Genomic DNA, 15,179 nt, shown 5'->3' on the forward strand with positions numbered 1-15,179 from the left:
TGAATGATGGCTTATGTTAATTATTTGATTATGCAAGTGTCTACGCCATTGAGATATGGCTTATAATTTCGTGTATGTACTGAGTTATATTCATTGGGGAATGAATGTTCGTTAGTTAAATCGAGGGTGATGATATGATGTTTTGAGTATGTATGTTGTGATATAAAGTTGCCATGATCTTGTCATGGTTGTGGATAATTAAATGTCCAAAGGTGCCATGTTAATGGCCAATGTAAGTAAGCTTGTGTGCATGATAACAAGGGCGGAAAATAGCCTTGCATTTGTCCACACGGGTAGACAGATGGGCGTATGTCTAGGCAGTGTGTGACACACGGCCATCCCCATGGGCGTGTTGTCCAGCCGTGTGTCCTTTGCATGTAAACATTGCAAGTCAGTATGCAGGGTAGTAAACACACGGGTTGAGACAAGATCGTGTGTCTCAGCCGTGTGAAGGGCACGGCCTAGCACACGGGCATGTGCCTTGGCCATGTGCCCTAAATTGGATGCTGACGTCAGAAACAGAATGTCAAGGTTTTTATACACGGGCTAGGACACGGGAGTGTCATGGCCGTGTGAGGGACACGGGCATGTGTCAAGCCGTGTGAGAACTCCTGTAGGTTCGAATTTAGAATTTAATTCACACAGGTATGGGACAAGGGCGTGTCCCTAGATGCTTAGGCCGTGTGTGTCACACAGGCCATCAACACAGCCATGTTGTAACGGCCACACGGGCGTGTTGCCTTTCCACAAGAGCGTGTGCCCTGTGACAAGAGTTATTTTTATTTAGTTGGTTCCAAATGGTTTCCAATGGAAATTTGAGGCCTTGTAAGCCCACATTAAGGAGTTTAAACAAAGTTTAAAAGAGCTTTAAATTTGATTAAGTCTTGGTGACTTGGAAACCATTGTATACATGTGATTAAGTATGGTAATGCCTTGTGCCCAGTGCCGGCCTCGGACTTGGGTAAGGGTTGTTACAAATTTTATCAATTCAAGAATTTAATTTATAAAATTGTAAATATATTTGTGATACTTCCATTATTTATTCGTATGGTCTACTCACATTTTGCATAATCTAAAAAAGGTTTTCAGAAGTGGACATATAAGATCATTGGCTTGTACGGTTTTGATTTTAAAAAGTCATAAAAATGAAAAATATTAAAAAAATTTTATCCAACTATTCTGTATTGATTTCTAGGTCAATTGACTTGATGCTTATCTCTGAACAAATATCCTGGTTAGTTTCTGATTCGATCAGCCAATCTAGTTCGATTCAAATAATCGTGACTTTAAGTCTTAAAACAAATCATACATTTGAATTTTTTTTAATCAACTATCGATGTATTTCATTAAAGGGGGTAAAGCAAAAAATAAAAACATAAATACCCTACTACACCTCAAAACTCGTCCCTTTCAGCTGGCAATAGATTAGCCAAGTGAAATTGTGGTCTCTTCAGTAAACCCAAAATAATCCTATTCCCATAAAAGCAGAAAGGACCCTAAAAAAACTAAAAAGACAAACACAAAATAGAAAGCAAAACATTTCCTAACCTAACCTAAATAAAACTTTCCTAAATCAAACATCTTCCTCACTATTTTTAAAGCTCAGATACACCAGCCAACAAACCTTCGAGAATGGCAACCCCATACGAGGCTTCAGTCATAAAACTCTTTCTGATTCCCCACATCTCCATGATTTTGAGCTCCTCAAAGTATCTCTCAATGAAAGAGTTTCAACACCCACTCTAGGCTCAGATAACCAAAGAAAACATTCTTTCCCCTTACTCTGCTACTATAATGCTTTCGACCTTCGGTGGGGCTTCCTTTACCCAGTATCTCAGGCCTTCACACCGATGCCCCCACACTGCCATATCATGTGCAGCTTTGTTTGCCAACCGTGAGACAAATCGTAAGGTAAAAACTCTAAACATTGGCTTTCGCTGTTGAATCTCCTTTATAATATTACTTATAACAGATATATCAGCCTCTTTGGCTTGTAATTTTTCTAGAATCATGTGCATCAACTTTAATATTGTTGAAACCCATTTCCTCAGCATAAATGACCGCCTATAAGCAGGGATGTGCTTCGGCCGTTACTGGGTCTCAAACGTTATTGTTTAGGCAAGTGCATACCCCCATTATCTTTCCTAGATTATCGCTTAATACAATTCTTGCTATTGCTCTTTGTAGTTGTTGTTGATAGGAAGCATCAAAATTTACTTTTATTGTGTCCCCATCTGGGGGTTTCCATTGGGTTTCCATTTGTAAGCTTTGGCTTGATGATAACTCCTCTAATTGGTTGAGTTCTGCTACATATGCCTTAATGGAATTGACTACCTCACTAACCCTCTCTCTTATCCCTTCATGGACTAATTTATTTCTAAAATGCCAGATTGCCCTAAAAGTAATAACGATATTTACAATTTGTGTGTTGTTCATTCTGTCAAAAACACACACTAACCAAATTTTTCATTCTTGATTTTTTTTCTGTTTGCAAGATCATCAAGCCAACCTCCTAAAGCACTTGTTTTACAACCACACAATCTTAGAAGATATAAGCCACTGATTCATTTCCTATTGCACAAATTAGACATCGGGCCTCATCCTGTAATCTTCGGATCTATAAAATTTGAAAAGTAGGTAAGAAATTTTGTGAAATCTTGCATAGATGTATTCTAATTTTATTTGGAATTTTAAGATTCCATAGCCTTGTGTAGAAAGCTTGAATATCATTGTTATGTAAGTTAGTGTCTATATTTGTCCTGCTCTAGTTTGTTGTAATGCACCATTTGTATTCACTTTTGATGGAGAATCCCCTCATACTGTCTCCCTTCCACACAAGTGCATCTAGCAAGCTGCTATTTATAAGAAGGATAGACAAAATTTTCAACGCTTGCTCCTCTATAAACAGTCCTTCAATCACATCAACCTTCTAGGTACAGTTATCCTCATTAATAAGGACTGCAACAATCGTAAATCTAACATTTATGGTCTAAACTCTAAATTTCCCTTCCCCAGGGCCTGAAATCCAATTGTCATTCCAAATATTCACCAATCTATCATTCTCAATTCTCCAACCAATGCCATCCTCTAAAATGTTTCATGCACCCCAAATGCTCCTCCATGTAAAAGACAGGTGAGCTCCTAACTCTGCGTTCATGAAATCCATTCTTGGATAATATTTAGCTTTCAATGTTCGCACAATTAGGCTTGTGGGATTCATAATTAGTTTCCACCCTTGTTTTGTTAAAAGTTCTTTATTAAAATTTGATAAATCTCTAAAACCAATTCCCTCTAACGCCTTTGGAGTATACATAGACTTCCAAGCATACCAATGGATTCCTTTATTTGTAATTAAATTATGCCACCAAAATTTTCCCATGAGACTTTCTAATTCTTGGCATAATGAAACAGGCAAAAGAAAACATCGCATGGCATAAATTAGAATAGCGTGAAGAATGAATTTAGTAAAAAATTCCTTACCTCCTATTGAAAGATTTCAAACACTAACTTTTAATTCTTTTAATAAAATTTTCTTTTATGTCAACAAACACATTTTTTTTCCTTCTCCCCACCATTGTAGGTAATCTGAGGTATTTTTCAAGATTCTTCACAATTCTAACACCTAGCATGCTGCCAATCTGAATTCTATCCCTTTCTCAAGTATTGTACTGAAATAAATCAGCTTTTTATCAAAATCTACCAATTGACCTGACATATCCTTAGATTCCTTTATAATTTTCTTCATAGTCAACGCTCATTCATTTGTTGCCTTTCCTAACAGTATGCTATTATCTACAAAAAAATAAGTGAGTTAAAGGAGCACCCCTTCTCCGCACCTTTACGCCACTTATCATTTACAAAAAAATAAGTGAGTTGAGAATCCTTCTGCGCGTGAAATAAACATATATGGGCTTAAAGGGTCACCCTGCCTTAAACCCTTTGTTGGTTTAAAATTTCTTCCTTGACTCCTATTTAACAGAACTGAATAAGACACACTTTTCACGTATCTTATGACCAACGTAATCCATTTTTCATAGAATCCAAGGGTTCTCATCATCTTTTCTAAAATCACCCATTCCATTCTATCATAAGCTTTGCTTATATCAAGTTTTAATGCAAAATTTTCATGTCTTTGTCGTTTCTTTTTGAAAAAGTGTAACAACTCATAAGCCACCAGAATATTGTCAGTAATTTGTCTAGTGGAAACAAACACACTTTGTGTTTCTGCTATACACTCATTAAGAGCTTTTCTAAATCTGTTGATAATTGCCTTTGAAATGATTTTGTAAATAACATTACACAACCTAATAGGTTTAAACTGACTCATATTTTTTGGTGTCTAAATTTTAGGAATTAACACGATATTGGTGTTGTTAATTTCAGCAATCTCTTTATCATTGTTCAAAATTTCCAAACAGAACCTAATAACGTCTTTTCCTACTATATGCCAATATTTTTGAAAAAAGAAAGAGGGAAAACTATCCTTACTAGAAGCTTTTAGGGATGCCATTGCTTTCAACGTTTCAATTATGTCTTCTTCCTTCAAACGCACTATTAGCTCATCATTAATGTTGTTCAGAATACATTAGTTAATGTTGTTCACTAATTGTCAGTCGCCAGTTCTAGTAACTCAACTTCTCCCTCCACCCACTATGTTCAAGCCCTCTAACCGTGTTCCTCTATTTTCGATAGGATAAAAAATTGTGAAAAAAAGGTCTTCCTGTCACCCATATGAAGCCAATTAGCTCTCGCACGTTGCTGCCAAAACAATTCGTCCTTATCAGCTTCCATGTTGAGTGCTAATTTAACATTTTTTATTTCCTCTATTATTTCTTCTTCAGGATCTTCATTGTTTAGTGAAACTAGCTTTGCATTCAACTCCTCCTTTCGTTGTTTACATCTCCTATTATTTATTCGACTCCACTCCATAAGGAATTGGCCCAAATTTTTGAGCTTTTTGGGAAACTCTTTCTCATTCCTTGCCCAACTTTATTTTTCTTGATCCTCTAAATCTCTCTCGAGGACTCAGTCAGCATTAAACCAAAAAAGGAAATGTCTTCTTACCGAAACTTTATTCCGTCTTTCCAGCATTTCCATTAGAACTGGATAGTAATCTGAAAAATTATGAGTAAGATGAAAAACTGATTATTCTGGAAACCATATCCACCATTTTGAATTTGCCACACCTTTATCGTACCTCCCTCTTATATTATTAGTGGCCAATCTCCCCCTTTCCCAAGTAAACCATTGCCCTTGGAAGCCCAAATCATTCAAATCATGTTACTCCAATGCATTCTTAAAAACCTCCATTTGCATTTCTTCTCACAACCTGCCACCTTTTTTTTTTTCAAAAGAGAACATCACTTCATTGAAGGATTGATTATCTGCCTTAAGACATCTCAACAGAAGTTCCATAAAATCTTGTGAATCTCCAAGGAGCTTCCCTATTATCTCCCTGAACATCAGCATCAATATGAGAACCAGAAAAGTTTTTTTAAAGTAATTTGAATGTTATTTTTCCACCCAAGCGATAGTCCCCCATTGACCCCTCAGCACCAACATCAATTCCATTGGAATAACCACACGATTTTCTTATTATTTTTTCATTTTTCTTGAACAGGCCTTTGTTTCAATTAGAAACAAAAGTTGAGGCTGAATTTGTCTCAATATATTTTTAAGACGTTTTACCGTCCATGGTCGCCCCAACCCACAGACATTCCAACTCAAGGTTTTCATGTCGATCGGTCAGCCAGTTTACCAGCGGCCACCGATATACCATTATTTGAGTCTATTTCCAATAGGATTTTGTTTTTGTTGTAAACATGTCCTACACATTCTCGCTTCTTTCCTTCCACTGGACCGATAGGATAGTTTTCTGTATCCACCTCATCTCCATCTCCTTTAGGGGGTTCTGAAGTACTTTCATCCTTTTTGCTATATTCCTCCCAATCCTGACGATCATGAAATCATATATTGCTCCATTCCATAATTGCTCCTTTCCCCTTATCTCTATTTAGATGATAGATGGTCATGAGTTCTAACTGCCCCATCTCCTTTCTATGATTCAAATTAGATCCAACTCTTACCATATCAATCGACGCTTCTCGTAACCACTTACTGGCGGTCGGTGTCCTCATTGGCACTGCACGTAATGAGATATCTTACCCAAATAACACCTTTTGTGTACCTATTGTTACTCGAAATGGTAGAAACTTTCCCCATGCCCAAGTTTCCAACAAAGAAAATAAAAAAGTGATAATTTTCAATATTGGAAAGTAGCATAAATCGACCTACCTTGTCCATAAATAACACACTTCCTTCTTTTAATCAAGTTTCTCAAATCGAGTTTGACCTTGATACACCTGAATTTCCACACTCCTTGTGTGATAATTGCAGAGTCGTATTCTAAAAATACCCCATTAAAATTACCTAGTTGTTTTGCCATGTTTTCAGACATACATCCCGGTGGTAAATTGTGGATTTTACCTAAAAGTCTATGAAGAATAGAAGGACTTTTATTGGATCCTCCCTTTTTACCAACCAATGTAGGATAATTAAATGTCAATTAAAAAACCATGGCATCTCATTAACCACTCTTCGAATGTCCACCTCATTAAAGAAATCCGTAACAGCCTAATTTTGGGCATAGTCAGAATAGTGGTCTCGGGACCATAAATTTGAAGTCAGAGAAATTATTTTATTATTATTTTGATATTATAGCATGTTTTTAAGAGTGCATGAAAAATTTTGTGAAGTAATTTTAGCATTTGTGAGCTTAACTGAGAAAAAGGACTAAATCGCATTAAATGCAAAAGTCCTAAATTGATAGCTAAAGAAATGAAATAGCTATATAACCTAAATTTGGGGTCTTTAAAGGGAAATTATACCCTTTAGGGAGGCATGGCCGGCCATAGGAGACAAATGTGGTCAAATTTTCAAAGTTTGGTAAGTTAGGTGGCTTATTTTGACTAAAATAGGAGTAAATAAAGGAAAAATGATATCATCCCTTTTTCATCTTTTTTCTGCATAAAAAATCAGCCATTGAAAGGGGTTTCAAAGCTTAAAAATTTTAGCAACTTGTAATCCTCATAAGTAAGTGATCTTGATAGTTTTTCTTGATGATTTTTACATTTTTGAGACCCTTGAAGCATGAGCTTTCAAAAGAGGGTACTATTTTGCAAAATGATCAAGAGTGTAGGATTTTGAGATGAAAGGATTTGTAATGTTTGCTGAGTTTTTATGGAAGAAAATGAGTCTTGGATGTCTTATAAACAACTTTTGTGAAAGGTGTTAGCATGAAAACACTTAAAAGGATTATTTTGCATGAATTGTAAAATAGAGGATAAGTGTGTGAAATAGTGGGAATTTGGAGTTGCTATAAGATTAGAAAGGGGTCGAATAGGCTTAAGATGTGAAGAAATTCGATAAAAATTGATTTTTGGGCTTAGGGGTAAAATGGTCATTTTGCAAAAATCTAGGGGCAAATTGGTTATTTTGCCCAACTATAAATTGTTGGGTGCCTATGTTGATAAAGTGATTAAATAATTGCATTTTGTTATTATTGATCAAGAAATACCAAATCCAGACCTAGACCAGGGGGAAGCCAAGCAAATCGACTAAATCGACTAGTCGCCACATTTTGTAATCCGAGGTAAGTTGTATGTAAGTAGTACAACTACATAAACAATATATGTATTTGAATTGTATTGAAATTATTATAGCATAAATTTCTTGATTGTGGAAATGAGAAAATGTGATGAGAATAGAGGTAGTAGAATTCCTGATTGAACCTTAGGAAATAAATCGGATATTCATGCCATGACGTTTGGGTCACTTGTGTGAGCTAGTGTAAGAGTCTGGGACATGGCATCGACATTGAGATGAGTGCTAGTGTAAGACATGTCTAGGACATGCTTCGGCCTCAAGACATAAGCCAGTGTAAGAAATGTCTGGGACATGCATCGGCTACAAGATGTGTCAATGTAAGACCATGTCTGGGACATGGCAACGACACAGATATGCTAGAACTTGTGTAAAACCATGTCTGGGACATGGCATCGGCACTTGACCCAATGTTTGAGGCTAAATAAATATCTGATAATGTCCAAATGGTTCAATAATGAAAGTATGATTTCAAGTTAACAAGGAAAGTATAACCGTGTTGCGAGTGGTACAGGTACGTATATGGTATGTATGAAATGTGAGCTTGATATATGCTATATGAGGTGTATTGAATATTGATGAGTAAGTTTTTCTTATGCCACTTGTGTATTATGATACTTGTTGATGAATGGTAAAGTTATGTTGTATAATTATTTATGTGCAACTTACTAAGCTTTATACTTACTCCCTCTCCTTTTTCATTTTTCTTATACTGCTGCCTATCTAGCTCAAGGATCAATGGAAGTAAGAGATATTGATCACACTATCAATCGAAGCATTCGGTATAGTTTGATTTATTTTTTGAATATGGCATGTATAGGGAATTAGGCTTGTGTTTTGGGTTATTATCAATTTGGCAAAATGTGCTAGCTTAGGATAAATCCCCCATTTTATATTAGACCTTGAATGATGGCTAACATTTATTTTGATTTATATACAAAGATTTTATTTTCATAGATAAGTGAAATGCACAAATGGAAAGTTGTCTATTGTGGCTGATTTGGTTGCATGAGATAGTCTTATCTTGATTGTGGTTGCTATTATGTAGGTTGTGTAGGTAAGGGTGACAAATAGGCTTGGTAAATAGCCTTATATTGTCCATACTGGTAGACACACGGGCATGTGTCTAGGCCATGTGTGACACATGGTCTGCCCTATGGGCGTGTAGTCCGACCGTGTGTCCCCTGCATGTAAAAATTTCAAGTCAGTATGCATGATAGTAAACATACGAGAAGAGACATGGCCGTTTGTCTTAGCCGTGTGATGGACACGGCCAAGCACACGGACGTGTGCTTGGCCGTGTGACATTTTGGGTATGCTAACGTTAGAAACAGAATGTCTAGGTTTTTGCACACGGGTTAGGACACGGGCGTGTGCTAGGCCGTCTGAAAACCCCTGTAGCTGTGCATTTAAAATTATTTCCACACGGATGAAGGGCACGGGCGTGTCCCTGTATTGCTTAGGCCATGTGAGTTACACGGGCCAATAGCCTGACCATGTCGAATTGGTCACACGGGCGTGTTGCCCTTCCATACGAGCGTGTTGCCCTTTTACATAGGCGTTTGCCCTGTTTCAAAGACAAATTTTCTATAGATGGCTTAATGACCCGGGTTGAGCCCGAATAGTATCCAATGGTCGATTTGGGACTCATAGGCCTATGATAAGAAGTTTAAAATAGAAATTGAAAAAGTTTTATATTGAGTCGAGTTTGGTGACTCAGAAATGTATGAAAGCACAAGTTTAAGGTTAGATAATGCCTCGTATTTCATCCCGACGAAGGGTACTAGCGTGGGGTGTTACAAAATGAAAGAGGAATCATTTTTCTTCCAATTTGGATATAGTGACCCCCTCAATTGGGTGCCATAGTTCTGCCAAAACATTCCTCAAGGAAAGTAGACAACTCCATTGTTTAAAGCTTTTCCTACTAAACATAGATTGAAATCATCGTCATAATCTTCCTCCTCGACTTGTTCCAACATTGGATCTTCCTCCTCATCATCGATGTTTAATCTTGCAAGATCTTCTTCCATATTGAATCAGGGGGTAGAGTGTAACACCCTTTAGCCGTATCCGTCACCGGAACAGGGTACGAGGAATTAACAAATCATAGTACATACTATTTAATAAAACCGAGACAAAAATAGGGCGTGCAATTAGATCATAAATCATTACAACATATGCCTTTAACAATACTAGCCAATTTCAAAGGCTTCGTACAAAATAATCGGTCAGATACTATAATTAATATTTTAAACCTAGACAATTATGACATGTAACAAAATAACTAAGTCTACTATACATGCCATAATTCAAAATGTTCAGTTCAAATACCCAAAAGTATTGATAGTGTAGGCAGATCTTCAACGATCCTTGACTCCTGTGCAAGCTGGACGACACTATAAGACAAAAGAGAGAAAAGAAAGTAAGCTTATAGCTTAGTAAGCAAGTATATAAATAATGAATAAAGAATTTAATATGTTTACATAATAACTCAAGTGTATCTACTTTTTAATTTTACTATTTACTCCACTTTGGTCAAGCTGTCTCTCCTGCGACATATTCACTAAATAAATCATAACTCGAGTTAAAAAACTCAAAATTCAAATACGTAAAATTTTCTTGAAACTAGACTCATATTACTTCTTACTAAAAGTTTTCTAGAATTTTTGGTCCAGCCAACTAGTACAGTTTATTAGTTAAAGTTTCCCCTCTTATACAGCTCGACTGATCTAACCTCTGTCCACTGCGAATTGAATTTCTCCCAGTACACAATTCAAATATCCATGAAATATATTTCATTTAAAACTAGACTATAACTATAAACTATATTTCTTAATTTGTTTTCTACAATTTTTATTGATTTTTCAAAGTTAGAATAGGGGATCACATAGTCATTCTGAGCGAGTCACACACAAATATAAATATCTCAAAATATAGAGTTCCTTTACTTGCTATGTTTCTTTTACATGGGAATAGACTCATTAAGCTTTAATTTCATATCTCATTCAGCCTCTAATTAAATTCCTACTATTTTTGGTGATTTTTCAAATTCACGTCACTGTGACTGTCCAAAACAGTATTATTGCTAATTCACTCTTTCACACTTTCTTTGTATTAACCTCATTTTAACATGCATATCACAATTCATTTTCATCACATTTCATACATCACAAGTATAGGTCCATGATTACAATGTCACCTTAAAACCATCCCGTTGAACAATTCGGATCAATCCTCGATACTTGATGGTTTCAGCACACAGCCCCACCATCATATTTCATATAATTCGGCTCTCTTGTACACATGGTGAACACTTAGTACCACCCATGTGACCTAGCCAATTTATCTCTTAGCTCTCTTGTCTACATGGTGTCCTTCACTTGGAATCACACATGCGACCTAGCTACATTTATCTCTCCCGTAGCTCTCATGTCTACATGGGATACATCCCGTATCACACATGTGACCTAGCTACTACATAGTATCTCGTAGCTCTCTTGTACACATGATGTGCACTCAGCACCATACATGTGACCTAGCTACGCTCCATCTATATTATTCAATCTTTCCGAATGTTCAACCGGGGTTTTTCTCTCTATTACTTATTTCCATTCTTCCAATAGTCGATTTATGCTTCAAAATCAGCTAAAATATATATAATAGGCTGAAATATAAAAATGTAAATGAAGTTAATATATTATTTACATACAAACTTACCTCGGTGCAAAATATGGAAATTTTGCAATTTAGTCCAAAACTTTTTCCTTCCCTCGTTCGAGCTCGATTCCACGCCTTTCTTGATCTATAACAACACATTTAGCTCATTTAATACTCATACTATTTATTTCAATCCAAAAATTACATTATGAAAAAATTACATTTTTGACCCTAACTTTTACAAAATTACGATTTTACCCCTAGGGTCGTAAATTTAATTTCAACCCTTATTATTATGTTTTATGACATGTTGATAATTTTTCTCTTCTATGACAACATCAAATTCTCACTCTAACATGCACTTATGAGCATTAGGTATTTTAACCAATTATACCGTTTTGCTCGTTTTCGCTAAAAATCACTTAGAAAAGATCATTCTCCTAACCTCAAACATTCATATTCTACCATCAAACATCAAAATACATGCATATCATTCATGTGTAAATTTTTAAACATAAACCCTAACTCGAAATAATGGTAGAAATAGGTAAACCGAGCTACGAGGATTTCAAAAATGTAAAGAACATTAAAAACGGGGCTTGAATGCACTTACTATTATACAAATGACGAAAATGCCCTTACTACTAAACTTTCTAAAAATTCCATCCATGTCCAAATTTTTGTCCATATAAAGTATAATGGTCTAATTGCCATTTAAGGACCTCTACTTAAAACCCCCATTTCAATCAAGTACTTTATGAACAAGAACACACATATTTTTTACCTATTTCAATTTAGTCCTAAACGTCAAATTAAACACCCAATCGATAAAATTTCGCAACGAAATTTTCACACGATTATGCAATCATAATATAAACACTAAAACTTAATCAAAATAATTTTTTTTCAACCTCAGATTCGTGGTTTCGAAACCACTATTCCGTTTTGGCCCTAAATCGGGCTGTTACATAGAGCCCCAATAAGGAAACAAAAGACAGATTACTGTAACTCAAAAGAATCGCAAAAGAAAAAAACTAAAATCAACAACTGTGCAAGATGCAGACAAAAGTAACGAAAAAACTTAGGAGAAAAAACCCTAACCATAGCGAAATCACCAACTAATTTTTTAATTATTTAGTTATACATTTGAAATTTAGTCTTTTTACCTTTTGGATTTAAAAGTCTATTTTCAAATTATATAGAATCACGTAACATTTTAATAGAAAATTTAATGACATTAGCTGTTTGAATTAATTAATAAAATTAAATATATAGAGACCAAATTATATTAAAAAAATTTAAATTAAAATTAAAATTTAAGTGTAATAAAAGACCAAAATTGAAATTTAACAATCTATCGGTAATACAAAAAAAAAGCATTATGATCAACGCGACAATGAAGGAAGGCCCTTCTGGACCTTCCTTTTATATTGAGTTATATAGATAAATCATGTATATTCATTTAAATATAATAAATTATAATATTTAGAAAATTAAATGTAATTAAATTTATATGTTTATATAATGTCCGAACTCAATCTGTTTTAACTTGTATTCGATTTGAATAAACAAGCTAAATTTGAATAATTTATAAATCACTTAATTTATTTAAACTAAAATAAATTATTCACAATAAATTTATGTTGATAAAAGTATTAGGATTAATGTACACTTTAGTATATTATTTTTCTCACTTTGGTATTTTTTTTTGACACACTTCAATTTCTAACATTTTCAAACATTATCAATTTAGTTCCAAATGTTATCAGAAACTCTTGGTTCATTCCATTGGACATTAAAAAAAATGATCAGCCAAACATGTAACTCACCATACTCGTCAAAAACGTTACAGTCAAATTATGGAGATTGCATTGTACACACAAAGCAACAAATGTTTAATTTTGATGAAAACCATTTTCAGCGGAAAGAGAGTTCAATTTGATTAACTCTTTGTAAAACATAGCAATTTCAGTAATAACATCTTAAAAGTATTACTAAATTCAAAACCAATTTATTTGAAAACATTTGTGCGCTAAAACATTTAGAGATTTTCGATTGGTTTTGCAGCAGAAAAATATATAGCGTATTGTTTATAAAACCATGGTTTATTATCTTTAGTTATCTTAAATTAAGCGTCATTTAAAAGATAAAGGCTTTTGCATAATAATTACCAGCATAGTCCTAACAATCTAAACAAAACATAAAATGTCCAAAAATAAACAAAACCCAAGAAAGTTAAAAATTTCCATATTAAACAAAAATGTAGTCCATATCACTTAAATAAAAAATGTGAAACCCAAGCTCCAGAGTCTACGTCCAATCCTAAGTTAGAGGGTCACCTAAAATGTAACAGCCCATTTTCACTAAAATCGGAATAATGGTTTTGGAACCAAAAATTCGATGTGAGAATAATTATTTTATTATTATTTTAATATCTATAGCATGTTAGTATTATCTTATGAAAATTTTGTCAAGAAATTTTACCATTTACATGCTTAATTTGGTATAAAGGATTAAATTGCAAAAGGTGCAAAACTTGAGTTCTATAAGCAAAAGGGATTTAATAGTTATGATTTTAAATTTTTAGAGGGTTTATTTTGTAATTATACCACGATTATAATGAGTGGACAATTATGGACATTATATATGTTGTTTTTAAAGGTTAATTAAAAGGTTAAATGTGTAATTTAGTAAATAAAGTTAATTAAACTAAAGAAAAGACAAAAGTATAATCTTTTATGTTCATCTTCCACTGAAATAAGCTAGGAAAAACACCATTTTTGATGCTTTGAAGTTTCGGCTAGCTTGGTCCATGCATGTGTTCATTTTTTAGGTTAGTTTTTAATGATTTTTATATTTTCGGGATCGTTGTAGCTTAATCTAGCTAGCCTAGGGACTAAATTGTGAAACTACCCAGGGACTAAATTGTGAAACTATTTGTAACACCCCGAACCCGAGACCGTCACCGGAGTCGAACACGAGGTGTTAACAGACTTTTTAAAAATTTTCCAGACACTGCCAATCTGCGTAATAGTCGCTTTAAAAATCATATCTTGAGTTTCACAACTCCAAAATCAGTTTCGTGATTTTTCCCTGAAACTAGACTCATATGCCCATCTACATATTTTTTTCTAGAATTTTTGGTCGGGCCAATTAGTACAGTTTATTAGTCAAAGTCTCCCATGTTACAGGGATCGACTACACTGACCCTTGCGCATTACGAATTGGATATCTCCCTGCACAGAGCTTCAATACTGATGTCGTTTGTTTCTATAGAAATTAGACTCAGAGAGGAATCTGTACATATATAGCATGACTCCTAATTATCTCTGGTTAATTTATAATAAATCTCCAAAGTCGGAACAGGGAATCCAGAAACCGTTCTGGCCCTGTCCCACGAGAACCTCAATAACTCTTAACATACTGTCCATATGATCGTTTCGTTACTTCCCTATGAAAGTAGATTCATCAAGGTTCGTTTACATAATTTATTCATTATTTAATTCCAATCATACTATTTTTAGTGATTTTCCAAATCTACATCACTGCTGCTGCCAACATCTGCCTTTAAGGTAGACTTTACCTATTTAATAGTTTCTATGATTCAACTAGCCCCTTTAGCATGAATAGCACAAATTATGATAGTGATTAACCATTCCATACCAAATGATTATAACATTATGCTCAAACATATGTAAGCCATTTTCGCATGGCTATATACATTAACCAAAATATTCTTCCGCCACTAGTCTATTTTATACATGCCATAAGACAATCCAAAACATAGCAGTACCAAACCGTGGATAGTGATAGTGTGACTAGTTGCTGACGATCCCGAGCCTGTAGCTTCGCAATGAGAT

Source organism: Gossypium hirsutum, chromosome A13 (genome assembly GCF_007990345.1).
Source record: "Gossypium hirsutum isolate 1008001.06 chromosome A13, Gossypium_hirsutum_v2.1, whole genome shotgun sequence".
NCBI lineage: Eukaryota > Viridiplantae > Streptophyta > Magnoliopsida > Malvales > Malvaceae > Gossypium > Gossypium hirsutum.